At 44.9% G+C, this 20,394-nt stretch overlaps 1 non-coding gene across 1 annotated transcript; it reads right to left on the bottom strand.

Moving 5' to 3' along the window:
* Window positions 1-761: 761 nt before the first annotated feature.
* LOC138091962 (U6 spliceosomal RNA) lies at window positions 762-865 on the bottom strand. The gene has a single exon (XR_011145987.1). It is a non-coding gene; the product is annotated as a U6 spliceosomal RNA (small nuclear RNA).
* Between the last annotated feature and the right edge of the window lie 19,529 nt (window positions 866-20,394).

Consider the following 20,394-nt stretch of genomic DNA (forward strand, 5'->3'; position numbering starts at 1 on the left):
AGTTTGCCTGGAACAGTCCTGGTTTATGCTATAATTGATTTGATTTTTAAAAATCTTTAGGCCTTGCTGCACAGCCAGGGATCAAACCTGTGCCCCTACATTGGCAGGTTGGAGTCTTAACCACTGGACCCATCAGGGAAGTCCTGATGTTTTGCTTCCATTTTTTTTTTAATTGAAACATAGTTGATTTACAATGTTGTGCCAGTTTCTAGTGTACAGCAGAGTGATTCAGTTGTGTATATTCTTTTTCATATTCTTTTCCACTATGGTTTATTACAGGACGTTGAATGCAGTTCCTCGTGCTACACAGTAGGACCTTGTCTATCCATCTTGCATATACTAGTTTGCATCTGCTAATCCCAAACATGCTTTATTACAAATAGTGCCCATTTCACTCTCTCCTGTAACAGTATCAGAAAGCGTTCTGATTTGTTCAAATAATTCTGTTAGTTTCTATCTTACATGCTCTGAGTATCATGAACCCAGCGAAGCACTTTGAAATCCATGGCTTCCAATCTTGACTCTGCACAGCTCTGGGTACTTCTTCAAGACCCTTTACAAGTACCCACAGGAGAAAGGTGCAAGGCACGTGGCTGGGATTTTACAACTCTGTTTTCCATATGGAGATTCTATGTATGCTTGTGTGGCTTGTGGGAACCTAGATCCCCAATCAGGGACTGAACCCCAGGCCCTCAGCAGCAAAAGCAAGGAGTCCTAACCACTGATTGCCATGCATTTTTTTTTTCTTTTAAATTCGTGTTAAAAACATGAAATGCTTCAAAGATTTGCACATCATCTTTGTCCAGGGGCCATGCTAATCTCTGTATCATTCCAATTTTAGAATACGTGCTACCACAGCAAGCACAATATGCTTACTTTTGAGTTCAAGAAAGTTTGAAAGCCACTCATATAATGGATCGCATTTTCCTCTTTGCATTGACTGCCAGGAAGCTCAGCATCTAATTCTCAGTCCGCCATTAACAAGTGCTCAGAACCTCCTAGCCTACATATTTATGCAAATCCACCCTTGAGTGTCTTTTCTTTCCCTCTCCATGTTTCCCCTTCATCTGCTTTTCTTGTTTTCTCACTCTGCTGCCACATATATGTTTTTGCATGCAACCTCAAGTCCTTTTTGGAAAAAGTCAAGGTTTAAACGAATGCATTAAAACAAAAAAGGATACTTTTTCTGTAGAGATTTTTACAGATGGGAAAGGAATGTGATTAGAATAAGGCATGATTTGGCATGGTGAGTACATATGTGTGTTTATAGGATATGTACATACACGTTGAAAGCCTTGTGAAGTTTGTTGTTTTCAGTTAAGCTGGTCTTCTGGCTTCAGAGGACATTTATACTTGGAAGATTTTAGGGGAAAAAATACTTTACTCCAGGTTAGGCATGCCTGTGGTCTACACTCCAAAGAATCTGCGTTATGCTTTAGCATTTTCAGATTTTGTCTGGGATTATTTTTCTGGTCATTATAAAATGAGGACAAATAGTTATCAAGAAGAAATCAAGGGAATGAGGGACAGGAAAGTAGTGCTCCTGCATAGGAAGGGGGCTGGATTTTAAGTGATCTTGAGTAAGAAATTGGTGCCTTAAATCTTATCTGAGTTTCCATCTCATCTGCTGTGAATCTGTGATCAAGTCCTTTTTCTCCCAAACATGGGGAGTCTCACCCTCGGCTGCACATTAGAATCAATGGGAACCTTAAAAAAAATATGCTGATGCCTCAGTCCCTCCCCCAGAGAATCTGGTTTAATTGGTCTGGGGTTAGGCCTCAACACAGGGATTTCTAAAAGCTGCCCTGGAGATTCTAATGTGCAAGCCAGGGTTGAGAACCACTGCCTTAAGAGAAGGAAAAAAATAAAATTAATAAGCACCTGCCTCCTGTTTCTCTCTCTGGGGGCCGGAGGGTGTGGCTGCGATTTCTGAGATAATGGGCCAGATTCTAGTGAAGGAGTTGAGAAGGGGAAGGTGGGTAGGAATAGATTAACCCTTTGTATTCCATTGAGTACTCTTGGTTAATAAGTGTTCATCACCATTTTGCCCACCATTTGCAGGAAGGAACACATTTCACATCCTGACCCAGTACACACACACACACACACACACACACACACACACACACACACACACACAGTCTTACTCTGCATGCAGTTCACTTGATACTTTCTATTCCAATCTACTCCATTCTTTTACTTTAGAAAAAAAAAGGCTGCTTACTGCCACTGTTTAAACAACATTCTGGGACTTTTCTGGTGGTCCAGTGATTAAGATTCTGCCTTGCAATGCAGGGGACGTGGGTCTGATCCCGGGTCAGGAACTAAGATCCTACATGCAACTACAGAGCCCAAGCACCACAGGAGAATCCACAAAGAAAGATCCCGCATAATGCAACTAAGACCCAGTGCAGCCACATAAATAAATATCTTTAAAATTAAATTAATCAGCATTCTATGAAGGCTTGTGGACCCAGATAAATTAAATACCTCTGGAGAGCATTAAGATGCTCAGTCTATAATGACTTAGAACTTTTTGCAAAGATGCTATGGGAAGCAAAGTTTGTACAGTAATATCAATATATGTAGAACAATGCTCATGCCCAGCTACAGTCACAGGTTCAGGAACAGGATCTCAGTGAATCATCCTAAGATGGCTACTGTTCTCTCCAGGGCTTCCCTGATGGCTAATTTGGTAAAGAATCTACCTGCAATGTAGGAGACCCAGGTTCGATCCCTGGGTGGGGAAGATGCCCTGGAGAAGGAAATGGCAACGCACTCCAGTATTCTTGCCTGGAAAATCCCCTGGACAGAGCAGCCTGATGGGCTACAGTCCATGGGGTTGCAAAGAGTTGAACACATGTAAGTCACCATCTTCATTTTAGACATGAGAAAGTCAAGGCCAAGTACACATATACGTCCTGCAGCTAGAAAGCAGAAGAGTTAACTTCATCCAGGAACAGGAGATCTAACCTCAGCCCTGTCACTGGAGGAGAATAACCCTGTCACTGTGAATATTAATAGATTTGCATGTCTGAATTTTGGGGAGCAGAAAAGGGATGGAGTAAGTTTTGACCAGAGGTGGCTCCTGGTAGAGCGGGGCCTGCTGCTTATACAACTTGAGGGCCTTACTTAAGATAAAGAATACAAAATTATGAGTCTGAAATTAGGTACGAAATTTCTTTGAATTAAGAAATCACAACAGGGGCTTCCCCGGTGACTCAGTGGTAAAGAATCCACCTGACAATGAAGGAGACATGAGTTCGATCCCTGATCCGGGAGGATCCCACATGCTGCAGAGAAACTAAACCTGTGTGTCACGACTGTTGAGCCTGTGCTCTGGAGCCTGGGAGCCACAACTCCTGAGCCCACATGCCACAGCTACTGAAGTCTGCATGGCCTAAAGCCCACGGTCTGCAACAAGAGAAGCCACTGCAATGAGAAGCCTGCACCCCGCAGCTGGAGAGTAACGCCTGCTTGCCACAACTAGAGAAAAGTCTGTGCAGCAGCAAAGGCCCAGCAGAGCCAAAAATAAAATAAATAAAATTATTTTAAAAAAAAACCTCACGACAAAGGCATAGTTTAAGAAGCTGAAGAAGACCACCAAGATCACAAATTCCCAACTCCTCTTCCCCTCCGCTGGACCTCTGAAATGCCAGTGGCCACTCCCATACACCCTACTCAAGGTCAAGTGCTCCAGGGGGAATGAGAGTGGAGAGAGATGGCGGGCTCTGCTGCTTGCCACTAACTATCAAAAGCAAACAACTTTCATAAATTTCACATGAACAGGTGACCCATGAATACATTTCTAGGTCCCTGTCAGGGCCTTACAAAGAGGCATAGCAAGAAAGGGACCCAAGGGTTTAAGTTTCACTGTCTTTCCAGTAACCCCACAGGTGGAGTTACAGGCTCTATATTATATCTTGAGAGCAAGCGCTTTGAAGTCAGCTTGATTTGAACTTCAACCCTGACTCAGACATTTTCTGCCTTCTCTTTGAGCTTAGATGATCATTTGCAAAATAGGCATGCTAGGGGCTTCCTTGGTGGGTTCAGCGGTTAAGTCTCCAAGCTCCCAATGCAGAGGGCCCCAGTACCATCCCTGATCAGGGAACTAGATCCCACATGGTGCAACGAAGATTGAAGATCCTTCATGCCACGGCTAAGATCCAGGGCAGCCAAACTAAAATAAATAAATAAATAAATAAAGAATAGGCATGCTAGCAGCATCTACCTTCTGGTCTCTTTGGGGGATCAGAGGAGACAAGGAAATGTCCTGAAAACTGGATGGATGTAGGGAGGCCAGATATAGCAAATAAAAATATAGGTCTAGTTAAATTGAAATTTCAGAGAAAAGTGAATACATTTTTAGTAAAAGTATGTGTCACCTATTGCAGAGGACATACTTATACTAAAAGTTATTTCTGTTTTTCTATAATTCACATTTATCTGGGCATCCTGATCCCAGAAAAATATGATTGCTTGAACTTAACATATGGCAGTGGTTGACACTGCTTTCCGACTGAAGCAGCCTGGGTGCTTATAAAGGGGCTTCCTGAACATTAGAAAGTGGGTGAAAGGAAGGAAAATGCTGTATAGGCTCTGTTCATGACAGTTTATTATGGGGAAGATTGAAAGAGGAGAGGATGCAGTGGGGTGCCTTCATTTAAGGGTATGTGTAGAGGACATTATACCAGACTTCAGGGAAGCCAGTTACGTTCTTGAGATCAGTTTCTCCTACGTGTAAAACAGGTCAAAGGAGATCCTCGAACTCTCCTCCTACCGATATCATCAGAAATGGCCCTTTCTCATCATACAGACGTCACCTCCTCAGGGAGGTCTTCCCTGACTACTGCAGCCAAGATTCCTGTTCCCTTGCCCCAGCACACACTTCCCCTCCGCCATAATAATTGTAATTTTCTGAAACTGTCTTGATTCTTTACTTGATTGTTTGTTTACGGTCTGTCTCCCAGTTAAGTTCCGGGAAGGAACGAAACTAGTCTGACTTGTTCTAGCTGAATCTCCGAAGAGCTGTACCTGGCACATAGATGTTCCACAGATGTGGAATGAATGAAGAAGTGGCTGAATGAGTGAATTCAGTGTCACCCTTGAGGTCCCTTCCAAGCAGTCACTCTCTTCTGGGGGGCGGTGGGCCGCGCCTGGGTTGCCGAAGGAGGAGGTGTGGGTGTCGGTGGGTGGGGAGGAGGCTGAGACCTCGCCTCCTCTAGGACCGGCTGGAGCGAGCGCGTCCGGCTGGGCGGCAGGCGCCGAGGGCAGCGCCGAGGCAGCTGCAGGGCCGGAGCCCCGCGCCCCGCGTCCAGCCGCCGGGGGTGTGCGCGCCCGCGGAGCCCGGCGCCGCGCCTCGGCGCCCCCACGCGCCCACGTCGCGGCGCGGGGACCCGGGCGGGGGCAGAGGGAGGGCCCGGCCGAGGGAGGGGAAGGGGCCGGTCCTCCCCGCGCAGGCAACGGCCGCGGCAGCCCAGGAGGCGGAGGCAGTGGCGGCAGCAGAGGCAGCAACGTGCCCGCCGCAGTCAGCCCTGCTGCGTCCGACCCGCGCCCGCCTGGCCGCCGGCACCGCGCCGCGCCCGGGCGCCCTCTCCACTGCGCGCGGTGAGTACCGCCCGCGGCGCCCAGCCCGGGCCTGCCTGCGGGGATTCACCGGGCTGGTGTTGAGCTGGACACCCTGGCCTGGAGCCTCTCTCTCGTACTCGGCCAGCCGGGGCCTCCGCAGCTGTCGGGGCCCTCGAGGGCGCACTGGCAGGGTCGCGGCGTCCGGGGCTCCCAGGGTGTCTCAGGCACAAGGGCAGCGGGGAGAGCGCGCAGATCTCGGGAAAGTCCGTCTCGGGGCCTCAGTTTCCCCTTGCTCCCGGAAGACCACGACCCTGAAGTGTGCGCTCCCGCGCGGGACAAGTGCATGACGCTCAGACTCGCCGGGGTCCTCCGCGTTTGGTTCGTTTTACGGCCCTGGTGGTTCGCGATGAGCGGCGATCCGCTCATCGGACGCGTGGAGCCGGGAGCCAAGCTCACACCCTCGGGCGCTGGTAATGGGGTAACGGAGCAAAAGGCTGGAATCCCAGGGATGGGGCTGGAATGGCCCCCTGAACCTTTTTCTAGCTGTATTTCTTAAAAAAAAAAAAAAAAAAAAAATCCATCTGCGCTCGGCCAGCTATGGTCCAGCTCGCCGGGCTTTGTACCGGAACCGGCGTCCGGGCGCTAGCTGAAGTTGGAGCTGAAACTTAGAAAACTTTACGTCAGAAGGATGTTTAGAAGGAAGCGAGAGTTTGTTGTAATGGGACAAAGCGGAGAATGGAATGGGGTTGTTGCCTTTTTTTTTTTTTTTTTTAGCGGAGCAGCCTGGGGGTTAAACGGCCGTGGTGGCTCTTAAATCTATCTCCTGTCCCGAAACAAATAGGTTATACACTTAAGAAATGTTAGGAAAGCTTGACCGGGAAAAACTTTCGCATCCCCAAATCCTCAATACGCGAAATTCTCAGCCGCATGAAAGGGAAGCGCTTTGACGATTTAAGGTTCCTACTTCCCTTTAGCGAAGCTTCGAAGCTTCGCTGGGGCTGAGTTGACAGCATGCACGCTTGCTCTTTAAAAAGCAAGACCGATGCTGCGACTTTTATGGATACCTTTTTTCTTTTCTTCCCCCGAAATGCAACGTAATCTTTCGAATTACTTTTTAAAAAATAACCTTGAGGTATATATAAATCACCCCTGGTGGAGGTACCTTTTAATTACGGGGCGCAGTGGAATGAGTGAGCATCGGAGCTGGGTGTTGTGGGCAAGGCAGAGGCGAGGCAGAATGATTTACAAACATCAAGTGAGAATCTGAGTGCTGAATTAGGTTTGAGTTAGGGCGCTCCCTTCCAAAGGAAATTATAACCAGCGGACAATTGTATTTCAAGCCGAATCTGTTCATTTCGCGAGCCCTTTCCTGCTTGAGTGAAATTTCTACTGCTAGAATCTGAGCTAGTAGCCGCTTTACCAGCCTATGGTCCTTTGGGGGGCGGCGGGGTGGGGGGGGAGTTGGGGCCGGAGAGGAGAACCTCCTTTTTAAAATGATTGTGAAAAAATCTTCAGGCAACTTTACCCAAGAAAGGTTCATTTTTTCCCCACCTTTCTCTCCTCATCACTTTAAGCCCCTTAAACTTTATACTTCCTTGCATTTAGACGTACTCAGACTAGGAAAACTTAATTAGTAATTTATGTCACAAATGCGGACAGTATGAATCTTGCTTTAGACTAAGCATAAACTCCAGGTTGTATCCCAAATCTCCTTGCCTTTTCAGGAAATTTTAAATTTTGCAGTTTCGACCTATGTGGCTAGATCTGAAGGGACCTGACCTTTTAAAAAAGCACTTACATAAAGGAAACAGAATTACAAGGATAAATTGACACATTCATGATTACAATCAGAGATTTTACGTCTCTTCCTCTCAGAAATTGATAGGATAATCAATTATTAAGGTATAGATTCTTAAAACATGGAGAAAGAATCTTATACCCAATACAATAACTATCTTTTCAAGTATGTATAAAGATTTACAACAAAATGACCATATATTAAACCAGAAAAGATATCTCATCACTTCCAAGAAAAGTAAATAGCCAGATGTTAAAATGGAAGGAAGTATTTGCTGTCTATAGAACTGAAGAAATAATCTATAACTATGGTTTCACTGTCCAATAATTAAGCAACAAATTAATTAAAATAAGTAATTTCACTGGGTTATTTTTATTCTTTTAATGTGGCTACTGGAAAGTTGTGTGGCTCATTCTATATTTCAATTAAACAATGTTGACCCAGAATATACAAGGAATTCATGAAAATCAACAAGGAACAAATAGCAACAGTAACCTCAACAGAAAAATGGGCAAGAGATACAAACAAGTTATTTACAGAGGAGAAATCCAAAATAACCCATATGAGGACCTGCTCAAAATAGTTAAGATTGTTGTTAGGAGTGTTGCAACTGGAAGAGAACACAATAAGGTATTTTGAAGTTCTCAATATATTGTCCCATAATTTGATTCTGGTATGTTTGTGAAGATTTATTGAGCAATAAACTTATGATTTGTAAAAAAAAAAAAAAAAAAAAGCACTTCATGTGTCCCATACCTAGTTAGTCGCTCCAGTCTTGTAACTGTAGGTTCACAATATGATAAACTATTTTACCTTAAAGGTCTCAGCATTTTTCCTGTCTTGAAAATAGCTCACCTATTGAGTGTAGTGACTGTACGTATGAGAATATTCTATAAAGACATACATCTTTCCTAATATGAAATAGCTAAGACAGTACCACAAAATGTTATTGTCCCAATACTTTGAGATTTAGAAAAACAGATGTTTTCAGCCCTGGAGTTTTAGAATCTTCTTTTCATGCCTTTTGTGTTGTATTAAACACATCATAAAGAAATATGATTTGTTGACTTGTTATAGGATTACCATTTGGCAAAAACATCCAAGACACGCTGTTTCAAGTACGCGGTATTACTTCTGCTTTAAATTGCATGTAAGAGATCGCAAGCCTTGTTCCAGACGGATAAATTGATAAAATGCTAGCTGCTGTTGGGAGAGCAAAGCAGTCCTCCACACACACACAACAGACCAAAAACAAAATAAATGCTTTGTGGTGCAGCTGAGTACATTTTGAATTAGGTTGAGCGAGCTACTGAGAAGAGACCCTGGGCAGCTTGGGGAAAAGTATCCGCAATTCAGGCATGTCCACTTTAAGACGGTTTTGGTTCCCCCAGGACAAGATGACTCCTTTCCCACAAAGAAGAAACCGTTTCCTTATTTTTTCAGTTACTTTTCCAAAGATAACTTGTGTCAGGCGCAGGAGACCAGACTTATACAGAAAGCCAACCGTAACCAGCTCCAAAAAATGAGGACTCATTCTTACTCCTTCCACCAGATGTTTTTTAGGTGTCCTCAGCTGGAATGCCCAGTTTGAAACTAATTAGGCCAGCAATAAACTCCTTGTATAATAAAATCGCAGGCCGTTATGCTGCATAAGTGGGGTTCCCGGCAGCTCATGACAGATGCCTCTCTCTCTGCAGAAAGAACCATGGCTGTCAGGAAAAAATGAAGGAAGTGGGAATATCTTGTTTAGATTTTTTTTTTTTGCCTGGCCCTCAATATCCAAGCACACCACACACGGTGTCTCTTCTTCTCCAAGGAGGTGGGTTGCGTCAGGGGTTGAGTTTTGTCTTTGGGGACAGGCCTCCTTAGCATAAAAATGCTTGGGGAAGAAGGAAAACCATAAGTATTAGGCAGTGGCCACAGGTCTGAGGTGTAGTGTTGAGCTTTGGAGTGTGTGTGTGTGTGTGTGTGTGTGTGTGTGCGCGCGCACGCGCATGTGCATGGAGACTGGGTCAGAAGGCTTTCTCTCCACTAGGCACAGATAAAATGCAGGGTTCTTCGGCCTGACATCAATTCCTTCCAGGAGAGGATAACTTTTTCCCTTAAAGATTTTTCACCTCTTTCTCCTGTAGTTTCTCCTTATCTGCAGGGTGGGGTTGTGGGGGGAGAGTTGGTTTGCGGAGATGAAGTGGCTAGTTATTCAGTTACCTCTGAAGGCTGAACCTTCTGCCTCTTGCCAAGATTGAGTTTTGTTGGTGGAGGGAAACTTTTTTTCCTAGCTAGCTGCTCTGAAAAAGGAGTCGGTGGACTCGGCTCAAAAGGAATCCCTTTACAGAGAATTAACCCCAGAGCTGAGAAGACATGGCCTGTTGACAGAAAACACACATACCCACTCATTCCCCGCCCCACAACGCCTCCCTCCCTCCTCACCTTCCTCTCTGACCCCCAACCCCCTATATCACAACAGCTTTCCGAAGGGCCCGCTTTTTGTCCCCCTACCGTTTGTGGCTGTTCAAACAGTCCCAAACATATAAAACAAAAAGAAGGCTCTGGTAGGGAAACAATTAGCAGAGAATTCGCCAGAGACAATACTTCATTTTCCTATTTGAAGATCGTAACTGGCCTAATGGTGTTTAAGTAACACCTCTTCTAATCCGAGGATAAACCCCCCTCAGTCAGGTGACAAATACTTGAAATGACTGTCTTAGACCCACTGTCTTGGTGGAAATGAATCAGAGCGGCCAGAACTAGTTCTTTGTTGCATGTGATTTAGAATCAATTTCAAGATACGAGAGTGCCGGCCAGGTGGATGGAGGGGAAAGGACGAAGAAAGCCATAGGCTTTAAATTTTATTTTTTTGGCTGCTTTTTTTCTTTCTTTTGCTCACTTGCTGTTGATGCCTCTGTCATTTCTCTCTGCTTAATTTCTGTCCTTGTAGTTAATAGTGATGATGAAAATAACCGAGCGTTTGTATGCCAGACCTGAAATCAACTCTTGACATGTATTTTTCAGGATTGCTCTGACAACATTTTGAGTTAGGTATTGTTACTATTATTAATTTTCCCAACTTTGTTAACAAAAGAACGGAGTCACAAGTCAAATGTCTGACAAGGCTGAAGGGTGCATGGGCCAGAATCTAGGCCTTTAGCCTTCTACTGACTGGGCTGTGAAAACCTTGCCTCCGAGGATATTTCTGCTCTCGTTTTCCTTTGAAAAGAGATGTTGAATTTGGATGATTTTAAATGCCCTGAGCACAATGATTTTCTGATGGTACCCTGATTTTTTTTGCCACTGTCCTAAATGATAAAAAAGCACACTAAGTGTTCAGAAAACACAAATCTGGGCCTTGGTGAACCATGATATTTAGCAGGTTGTATGTGGTCTATAAAGGAAAAAAAAAAGTTTATTTACAAGGACTAATTTGATTTGTTCCTTCAATACTATAAACGCTACGCATTTCAGTTCCTAAAAACAGTCAATAAATTTACTGGCAGTGGCAGGGCCCGAAAACGTTACGGTAGGCTGTCCAAATCCAGTTTACCGGAAGGTGCTGGATCGCTATGGGTGGGTTGTTGTTTGGAGGTTGGAATATAAACATTTGGAGTTCGAAGAATAATTTGGAACAGGTGGTCCCAAGAGTCAGGTAACCAGAGCGATTTATCTTTGCCACTTTGAAGGTTAAGGGAGGCTTGGCAGTTGCCTGAATCTGGGACAGGCAGCCTGAGGGTCAGGCAAGGGCTGAGAGGGCCCCCACTTTGGGATGGAGCCTGGAGGGATGGATGAAGGGGTCTCTGCACATAGACCCAGGTCTGCAGAAAGCAGGACTTTGTCTTGAGTGTCATCGCCCATCTGATGATACTAGTTAGGGTGTAGCAGTGACTGCTTATACGTTTTTGCAAAGGCTGCCTCTGCTCTCAGATATACGCAGAAATTTACAGCAGGAGCTCAGAGAAACGCAGTCAAGGAAGCAGGTTTACTTCTCACCAGTTTTGAGAATGTGCGCATGCCAATTGTCTTTGCCTAATAATGCCTATTTAGACATATTTAAACTTGAACCAAAGATTTGAAAGAGGCTAGAAATTATTTTGTCTCTTAGTATCTGTAGTATTGTGTCAATAACATGAAAACATATGTGGTTTCAATGGTTTGGGTTTTTCCCCTCTAGTTTCCTTTTGAAGACCTAGTAAAGTTAGATTTTTAGATCTGTGCATTCCCAGCGTTAACATATCTGCACCTATGTACTTACAATCATTTGGAGGAGAATTGTCGGCTCTCTGTGAACTGAACTAAAGGAAAAATGTTAAAATCGACATTTTTTTTCTCCCAAAGAATGAGGAACTGGAGGGTTAGACTACTGTCTTACTTTTGTCTTGCGTCAGCTGAATCTGTCAACTCCCCTTTCTTTACTGTTCATCTCCCAAGAATCGTCTTTCATAACTGAAATGTACAGTATATTAGCCAAAAGACGTTTTAATTTTGTTAAGAAAAATCATGCCAGAGACGGCCGAGTCTGTTTCAACCATTATTGTTTCTGTAGCGTGCATACTTTGGGTTTCATGGTTAAGATGTGGGTTTGCCAAGAAAGAAAATTACAGCAAGAAACTATGTTGAAAACATATACACTTCTGTTTGAGAAATGGGAAAAACACGGAAAAATTCCACACGGTAATTGCTTTAACGTGAGTTTTAAATGTCATTGTTTGACTTATGTCAAAAAGTCCCTCTTAGCTAATTCTCACAGATGCTGTTACCAAATACCTCACCTTAAAAATGGCAAATGTGGGTCTTACTCTGATGATCTTGAGGCTTTCAGAGATAGCTGCAGTCCCAGTGGAAACATTCCAAATTTTTAGATTGTGCAGGCTGAGTTTTGTTTTTTTTTTAAGGTTACTTAGATATCGATTTTATTTTCTTGACCCAAAATAAGAAAACACGGGGAATTCTCAAAAGCTTTTTACAGGCTGCTATTATGAGAAAAGAAGCCAAACCAACATGTATTAGGTCATGAGCTTGAAGTGCATAAATAAGCCCTTGAAGGTCACCAAAACAGGGCGAAAACCACCAGTTCTCTTCACCTCGGCCAAGTCTAAATTCCTGCCTGTTAGACGTGTTTGGTTCAAGTGGACAGAGAGTGGGGGTTTCTGAGTCTACGGTTGAAAGATCTTGATTTGGATTCTAAAGACGTTCTTGCAGGGAGAAGCTAGATTGGAGGGCTGGAATTCCCATCTCCTTTGGATCTCTCCCTCCCAAGGCTCCACCAAAAAAGCAGGTTCCGGGGCCACCCCTTCCTCCAAAGCTGATGTTTCATTCCTGGTGTTTGGCGGTGTAGAAGCCAGAGGTCGAAAATGGCTTGTGTTCCTTCTGGTCAACTGCTTCGCCTCCCATCCTCTTCCTGTAGTAACTTTGCGGTTAAGGTATTAGTAGTTTCCAAAACAATTTGTTGTTGTTGTTGTTATTGTTGCTGTTGGTCTAGGAACACGTATGTGTGTTTTGGCCTGTGGGGTACAAGATGTAAGTACAGACCTTTCGGTCTTCATTGATGGGCAGCTCCTGTAAATTCAGAGAGGTGGAGAGAATTCTGCCGCGTCCCTGAATTTGGTACCGGCACTGGGGCTGATGGAAATTCCACGCAGGGAGAAAACCTCCTCGCAGGAGACACAGAAAGGGTTTCGCTGCAAAGAAGATTGTTTTCTTTTGTGGGTGTGTATTATTTGCAAGGATGGGAACTTTAGTTTCACGGCGTTCTAGAAACACTTGTCTCCCCAGCAAAGGTCTGAATGCCCTTCCTAGTTGGGAAGGGGGAGGGGGAGAGAAGCCGAGCGGGCAGATTCCTGCCCCTCTGGCCTTTTGTGTGACTGGTACAGTAGAGGGAAGCAGTAGCTCACTGCTTAGAGGGTGTCATGTGGCATAACAAGTTGTCACTTGCTGCTTGTGTTGTAAACAAAGTTTTGTCCCCATCCAGGGGTGGAAAAGAATGGAGCTGAGATTATTCACCTCCGGGTCTGTGATGGGGCTTTCTGGCGGTCTCCCCTTGCTAAAGAGCCCGGGCTCCCTGGAGACTTTAATTTTGGAGTGTGCAGTGAAGGGGGGAGGGTGGGAGGGGAGAAAGAATGTCTTAAACTCAGCAAATGTCTGAAACGCTCTGAATTTCTCCAGCATTGCTGTGACACCCACGAGAAAGACAATGATAAAAGGACACAGAAGCAGGCTTTTGGGCAGATGGGGCTAAGAAGGGATATTGGGGGCTTGCTAGTAGTCCGATCTAGAGGAGTTTTCAGACACCTTGGGACCCATAGAATGCCTTGCTAAGTGTCTGTAGGAAACCAGTTTGGAAATGTCTTTCCCTGAAGTTTTGCTGTCCTTTCTTCGTGCTTGTTTTTAGAGAATTAGTTTTTAGTTTTGTTTTTAAAAAAGACACAAGATTTGTTTGGGAATAATAAGTGGCTCATGGTTACTGAATACTTACTGTGTGCTAGTGTGCTAAGCAAACACTTATATTTCTGACTCCAAATAGCCTTAGATGGAAAGTTCTATTATTATTACCCCTATGTTACAGATGCGAAATTGAATCTCATGGAGAAGTAATTCGTCCACGGTTACATGGGTCATATCAGAGCCAGAACTGAACCTAGTTTTGATTCCTAACCACTAGTATACCCAGCTCTCCCACCTCCAACCCCCCGACGCTGGTGTAATGAAAGCTACGTTTCCTGTGCATGTCTGTCTTGGAGAACTAGATTTCAAAGTCAGTCTCCAGTTGTTTTGCCTGGAGGATATTCAGTGATGATCAGGTATAAAAGTTGGGTTCAGAAATAAGCGACATTACCTGATTCTCACAGAATCTTGAGCCTGTCCTTGTAGAATAACTAAAGTTTAGAATTGAAATCTGTTGAAATGGTGGGTGCATCACTGCAGTTAGCTGGTCTACGCTATTGCCTGTGGCCGCTTCTGTGCCAGCAGAGTTGAGTAATTACTATAGAGACTGCATGGCCTTTTATAGAATGTTTGCTGACCCCTGAGCTATTGCAATATGACAAGACAAATTTTGTTGACAAGGAAGAACACACACTTGGGACATGACATGTACCATTTCTTTGATTTTATTAATACTATTTATTGAGTGTTTCCTACATGCCTTGTGTGTTGTATGGTGATGGGGAAAGTTACAAATGCATTCATTCACTCATTTATTCAGCTTTATTTATTGAGCTATGTTCTAGGCATTGGGCTAATTAATGGCGACCCAAAGGCAAGAAGCACCCAATCTGGCACCTCTGATAGCAGGATTGATATTCGCATGGATCTCTAAGATTCATAAGCCAGGAGCCAGGCTGCTTGGGTTCAAATCCTTGCTCAGCATTAACCAACTACTTAATGTCAGGCAAGTTACCTAACATTTACCTGCCCTGGTTTCTCCACCTATAGTTTAGGGTGGTTATCATGGAAATATGGGCTTCCAGTGTGGCACAGTGGTACAGAATCCACCTGCCAATGCAGGAGATGCAAGAGATACAGGTTCGATCCCTGGGTCAGGAAGATCCCCTGGAGTTTGAAATGGCAACCCACCCCAGTATTCTTGCCTGGAAAATTCCATGGACAGAGGAGCCTGGCGGGTCCTTGGGGTCACAAAGATGTGGACATGACTGAGCATACGCACACACGTCATGGAGCTCAAGCTAATAAATGTACGGTGCTTGCAGTAGTACATGGCAACTAGTGTGAGCTATATCAAAGTCAGCTACTGTATTATTGTTATGACTATTTCAGCTTAAATGCGTTATTTGCGTAGTTGCGTGGCCCTAGTCTCAGTCCCCCCTCTGTAAAATGGAGATGATGATAATAATGACAGTAGTAACTTCAAAAGGCCATTGTGAGAATTTAAATGAGGCAGTACATGTGAAACACTTTGCTTTGCTACAGCGCCTGCCTACATTGAATGCTCAATAAGCCAGCTATTATGCTCAAGCCAGCTGTCATTACGCTTGAGGTTATAGGGAATTACATACCTGGCCAATGATGTGCCTTTAAGCTATTGGTCAATGGAGTCCTTTTTCAGTATCAAGCAAATGTAGGACAGTGGTTAACAATGCCAACCCTGAACTCAGACAGATCTGACTTGAACCTTAAGTCCACCACTCACTAACTATGCCAGCTCAAGTTGGGGAATGACCCCCTCAACTTTCCAAACAGAGGAGGCGAGGGTTGCTGTGCATTAGGAGGTCCTGAGGGTTAAAGGGGTTGCAGGGTCTTTGGCACATAGCAAGCACTCAATAAACGCAAGCTCATATTATTATCACCCCGACTCCTTGCCCTACCCCCACTCCCCAGAAAGCACGGAACATTAGTAAATTTTAATTTGAAAATAAAAGAACACATTTTAAAACTGCCAAACAGATTTAAAATAATATTCATTAAACAAAATTAAAATATTCTATTAAAGCCAGACTTTGGGCTCAGACCAAATTTTTATAACCCAAGCTTAAAGGCCAAGGAGTCCCTCAGCCACAATGGGGACATTGTGATTGAACTTGAGACTTCAACGCTGCTATTGAGCGGTCTTTGAAATGCACGCACGTTTCCCGTTAAAATGAAAGGGAAGTCATAGGAAGAAAAAAAAGTGAGGTTCTTGCTCACCCCAACAAACCTTAATGAATAGAAAAAGAAAAACAAAAGATTTCTCATTTTTCTGTTGCTGCCTTATCCTGCCAAAGATGCCTGGCCCCCTCCTAACCCCAGCTTTGAATGGTACCCACTCAGAACATTTCAGATCTGATATGCTCCACCAGCTAAGCTAGTCTAAATTCTGGTCTTTGTCAGGTTTTATAGGTGGTGGTGTATCAGTGGGAGCTGGGACCTAAGAGCCCAGCTGCTAGGGTCCCATTCCAGCACTGCCTCACTGAACTCTGCCTCACTCTCCATAACCAAAGATAACCTCCTCTTACCTCTCGGCAGCATCCTTCATCCTCACTGAGCCTTTCACAACACATGGGAAAAGTGACATCCTTCTCTAGGTGGGGTTTCTTGCCAACCAGTGGGTAGCATGACCTCCTTCTCAGCCCTTGGCTGTGATGTGGGGCCACGAGATTGGGAGGAGGGAGGCTGGGCAGCCGTTGGGGAGGGCATGGGGTGGACTCCCGGATCCACCCTCCACCTGCTGTGTGATACTGGGCAGAGGACTTGGGCTCTCTGAGCCCCTCACCCGTTCATAGGTCATTTGCCATCTCCTCAGTTACCCACCCCAGTGTTCTTGCTGGAGAATTCCATGGACTGTGTATTCCATGGGGTCACAGAGAGTCAGACATGACTGAGCGACTTTCACTCACTCCTCCATGCTGGGTTTGTTAAACAGCTTCAGTACGGTGATGGATGGGAACATGGCCTGCAGGTTCAGAGAGGGATGGTTCTTACAGTGGACTTGAGCCCACCCCTAGAAGTACTAAGAAAAGACAGAAAGTGACCGCTACTTGCCTAGGGAATATTCCTTCTTATTCTTCGAGTAGCTTCAGTCTTGGGATTTCAACATTCTGAAAGAATCTACTGGTCTCTGAAGGGCAATCTTCTTCTTACTGGGGGGTAGGGTGGGGAGGGTGTACCGTTTCCACATTAAAACATGGATGAATTTTTTTTTAGAGTTCTGTCTTTATGTTATTATAAATTTGAAAAATAACAGGCACTTCAGAAAAATGGTTTCATATGTTTTTAACCATGTAAGACAAAAGTATTTTAAAATCAAGTCCACCAGGTAATTATAGCAAAAGTGGCATCCAGGTATTTATAGCAAATAACTCAAATAACAGAATTTTCTACTAGCCAGAATTGGAATTCTGCACTCAGTTTTCAGGGGAATACAGTGAAACAAATGAGTTTTCTCATTTGTAAAGTCATCTCAGAGCACGTGTCTGGACATATTCAGTCTGTATCTTGTATCTTCAGAAGAAAAATGGCTGTCCTTTGGATGAATATGATGCTAATTAAAATAACCTCAGTTCCAGGATCTGTTCTGATCGACTATAAGGATCAACTCACTTATTCCTCACAACAATTCTATGACAGAAGTCTATTACTATTCACAATTTAGAGGAGGACAGTAGGCAGAGAGAGGTTAAGCAGCTTGTTCACGGTCACACAGCAAGTGAGGAGTAGAGCCAGGCTTTGTCTGCAGATGGTTCTAGAGACGGTCTTCATAACCCCTGCACTCCCTGCCTCTTTAACCACCATAGAAAAAATTAAATTTTCCTTCTCTTTGACCTTCACGTTACTGGAAAGTTAATTAGTTAGGGACAGGCATGTGAGGGAAACAAAGGAACTGTCAGTCCTGACTGTAATTTTTCAGTATTTTACAAGGATGTGTTGGTGTATTCGCCTCCGGTGCAGCGTAATGCAGGGGTTAAGAGCCAGTCTGTCCAAGTCTACGACTTACTAATACTATCTTTGTGACTTTGGATTTACTTGACTTCTTCCAGCGACAGTTTCCTCACTTAGGAAGTGAGGATCATGCATCTACACCATCGGAGTTAGCAAATATTAATCTACATCATCAGAGTTAACAACTATGATCTGAGTAGCAAAGGGCATCTGATACAGTGACTGATTGCCTGGTGCTGTTTATTACTGGGGAGAAAGTAACTGTAGAAATTGTCTCTCCCAGTGAGGCACAGTTGCAGTGGGGTACAGTCTGGAGTGAAGGAGAAGGGAAAGAGCCTGGGATGCGGGGCTCGAGCTGGAAAACAGCTCAGGATTTTCCATATGAGATCAGAGACACTGGCTTTCCACGTCCCCACATGAGAAGTTGCGGAGACGACGCCTCAGCAGGCAGCCTGGAACTCTTGAGCCCGCTGGGGTTAGAATCTGCGCTTGAGGACCCCGCGCCCCCGCCTCCGGGGGTGGGGGTGGGGGTGGGGGTGGGGGTGGGGGTGGGGGTGGGAGGGGGAGGCTTGACTGTCACGTGACCAGTACCTGGCAGCGGGGAGACACTCCCCACCACCCCAGGAAGAGCTGGACTTTGGGCTTGAGCTCGACTCAGAGGCAGAGAAGAACTCTTCCAAAAACCCTTCCCCACTTGCCTGTGCAAACTCAAACACAGCTGTAGGCTGTGATTCCCTTTCTTCTGTCTTGGAAAATGTCCTTCTCTCCGGAAGCCTCTGCTGAGTTTCCAGTGACCGGGTGTGCAGACCATCTGGGTTTGCCGCCTTCCACTTTCCTCCTCCGGTTCAGCCCCCCTCTATTTCCTCTTGAATATAGAAAATGGAATTTCATTCATTCATTCAAAAATATGTATTGAGCACCAGCCGTGTACCAGGACCTACCCTGGACACGGAATACAGTAGAGAACAGAAACAACCGAAATCTACTCCCTCATGGAGCTACACTTAAGAGGGGGAAAGACCAAAGATAAAAACCTGTATGTGTACAGTACACTGGATGTCAGACGGTCATGCCTCTGTGGAGAAAAAACACAAGAGAAGGTTAATGAAAACTGTAGGGGTGGTGAGGTGGGAATGAGAGGACCTCCTGAGCAGACAGCCTCTGAGCACACCACCGCTGGAGTGAGAGAGCCCTGCCCACATCTGGGGAAGAGTATTCTAGAAAGAAGAAACCAGCAAAGGCAAAAATCTTGAGATGGGCATGGCCTGGAGCCCAGTGGGGCTAGGCCCACTGAATAGGGGCAGGAGGAGGTGAAATGGTGATGGAGGGGCCCCATCCAGGAGGGCCATTCTGTGTCAGTTAGATGTGTCTGAAGTCAACAGTATTATAATTTTTAAATGACTTTTTAGAAGCACATAGGACCTAAATCTGAAGTCAGTCATTGCAAGTTCAGATAGCCAGAGTGGCCAACCAGGTAAGAAGTTAATGAAATGAGCAGGGTAATTAACCAGGAGAAATGAGGACTCCATATTGCCATGTGTTCTGATTTTTCAAAAGACACCGAAACCTGGACCTTTGTGAGAAATGTTCTGATTTTTAAATCAGCGTGCGGAACCACGGGCATGCAACTGCATGCTCAGAGTTTGAGCCCACTCTTCCAAACATCCCTGTCGACCTTGGGAGTCTGACTTCAGTGAAAAGGCATCAAGCCTTTCTCGCACACTCTTTTCTTTTTTACCAATTCCTGACCAGAAGGATGCCAAGAGATGCTAAAAATTGTTTCCAGGAAAAAGTAGGTCTTGAATCTCTTGGGGATGGGGGCTGAGATATCTTCCAAGGAGCAATCAGTTTGCTTCATTTTTTATGTCTTTCTCAGGACTTTTTCCTGATCACCCCTCATCATGGGTAATGGCAAACATGGTCCAAATCTGTCCTCCTTCGGGTTTCCATTAGTTTCATGATGATTATTATTTTGTCATCTGGGGTTGATTTATGAGTGGTGAAATGTTTGCAGGTTTCATAAATGGTTGTCAGCCACTGTTTAGAATGGCAAGGAACTTCTCGTGTTTTTCACATTGTAAGGACTGTTGTGATAGTTTCCAGTGGCTACAGACATGAAATGGGATAAAAGGAGGGGGCCTTGAAGGATTCCACATAGAGTGATTGGAAAATTGAGTAATTAGTTGGAGGTGGGGGGCTCTGAGGGTGGGGGTGGGGGCCGCTCGGAGCCCAAAAGATCTGGAATGCCGAGGCTGGCAATACTGACTTTATAGTCTGCCCTCTCAACCTCAAAGCTGGAGTTAAGCAAAATCCCACCCAAGGGTCCACATAGCTATCAAGATTCTTCTGGATGAAAGTAACAGAGAACTTACTTCCAAGCTGGTTTAAATAAAAAAAGAAGTGTATTGACTTGGGAAAATGTAAAATTCTGGGGCATGCTGGCTTCAGGTGCGGCTGGTTCAAGAGCCCAAATATAGGTGAAGCACCCATCTTTTAATTCATCCCTGTTCAGGAGGAGTCCATCCTTTGTCATATGCCACTTCTGGAACTCAGGATGGAGTGGGTGAGAGGTAGCTTCCCAAACTGAACTCAGCACCGTTTTCTGGAAGTGAGGAGTGGTTCCCTGTGGACCCCCAAATTGCAGTGTAATGCTGCTCTAGATT

Source organism: Capricornis sumatraensis, chromosome 15, assembly GCF_032405125.1.
Source record: "Capricornis sumatraensis isolate serow.1 chromosome 15, serow.2, whole genome shotgun sequence".
Lineage (NCBI taxonomy): Eukaryota > Metazoa > Chordata > Mammalia > Artiodactyla > Bovidae > Capricornis > Capricornis sumatraensis.